Genomic DNA, 1,711 nt, shown 5'->3' with positions numbered 1-1,711 from the left:
TAAGACAAGGGGAAATGGTTTTGAACTAAAGGAAGGGAGATCTACATGATTAGATGTCAGGGGGAAGTTTTTAACTAAGTGGTGAGGCACTTTAACAGCCTGCCCAGAGAGGATGTGAATGCCCTGTCCTGTACACGGCCAGGCTGGATGGGCCCTGGGCAATTCTGATCTAGTACTTGATCTAGTGGCTGGCAACCTTGCCTGTGGCAAGGGGGTTGGACTCTGGTGAACCTTGAGATGCTCTATGATTCTCTGCCAGATTAGGAAGTTGAATTCCTTACAGAATTTCTTACAGCAGTCTAGGTGTTAACAGGGCCAGCGTGGCAGCTGATGTCAAGCAAAAAAGGAGGAGCAAGGACTTGTCTTTGGATAAATGGAGAAAAATGGGATCTTAAACCACTTTAACTGGAAGACAGGAAGTGAAGCACTGGATCAAACTGGTTTAAGAATTCTGGTATCTTGCCTCTGGCTACACAATAGCCAGCTGACAAAAATAAGTGATGCACCTGGCTTCTGTTATGCAATGTTACAGGAGGGGAATTCCGCCCTATTTGCAAAGATCTGCACATGCCCGAAGTTATGACATGTTCTTAAACTCTGTGTCAGTTGCTGACTGGGTTTCTGTGATTACTAGTACTATCCTGCACTTCTCAAGTTTGCATCACTCACATGGGGATGATCTCATGCCATAAATTCAGCTTGAGGCAGAGTAAAGCTGTGTACAGGGTAGTCACTGGAAGAGAGCACCATATACTTTCATGATTGTGAATAGGGCTTTTCATTTATTTGGTTTGGTATCGGTCTTTTGCCTTAGAAGGCTTCTCTCTTGCTGTACAACTTTCCCCTAGTTTAGGAAAATGAGTATATGACAGAAGAGCTACGTTGGGTTTGTTTTGTCAAAAATAAAATATGCTCTTTGCTATGCCTCTGCTTGCGTCTACTACTGCACAGAGGGAAATGGGCAAGAAATTTCCACTCACACTGTTCTTTCTCCAATCACTTTGTTCAGGGATTTCCTGAGCCAAATCTATCCCGTATTCTATTGGTAGGTGCAAACAAATCTGACACAGTGAAGCACTTCTATCATTGGCTTTACTATTGCTTTATTAAAGCTTCTTTTCACTTTAGAGGTGGAGTGTAGATAGAATTGAAGTCTTTTGGATGCTACAAGAACTACACCTTACTTAACGTTTTCTTAAAAAAAAACCAACAAACCATAAAGCAACAGCTTGCATCACAGAAATCAATGTGTGTTGCTAATTCCTCAGTTTCTGAAATAGTCCTAAGGAATACCTCTGGGTAGCCCGTTTCTGCAGGCCTGAAGACTTACACATCAAAAGGACCGGGTACTGATGTTTTAGTCATAACAGATGGTGGTTCTATCGCTTGGAATATTGCCTTCCGCATCAGCACACACTGCGCACCCTTGTAACAACATTTTCCTTATGAAGAGGGCTTCCGTTGCGAGGCACAGAGTTCCTCAGCTGCATCTGTCTGACCCTATCCAGCAGCGCCGTGGCAGAGCTGTAAGCTGCGTTTGGGGAAGCACCAAGGTTTGGCCTTCCGGAAAGCCTGCAGCTTACAGTCTGACATCGAGCGAACCAGGCCGGACGGAAGGAAGGAAGGAAAAGAAAGGAAAGGAAAAGCGCGGCCGTGCGGAACCACCGCTCTGCCGTCCGAGCCTTCGGTTCGCAGCGCTACTCCACCGCGC

The sequence above is a fragment of the Meleagris gallopavo genome, chromosome 2 (assembly GCF_000146605.3).
Source record: "Meleagris gallopavo isolate NT-WF06-2002-E0010 breed Aviagen turkey brand Nicholas breeding stock chromosome 2, Turkey_5.1, whole genome shotgun sequence".
Classification (NCBI taxonomy): domain Eukaryota; kingdom Metazoa; phylum Chordata; class Aves; order Galliformes; family Phasianidae; genus Meleagris; species Meleagris gallopavo.
The sequence above is the reverse complement of the archived record's forward strand: the minus strand, read 5'-3'. Positions refer to the sequence as shown.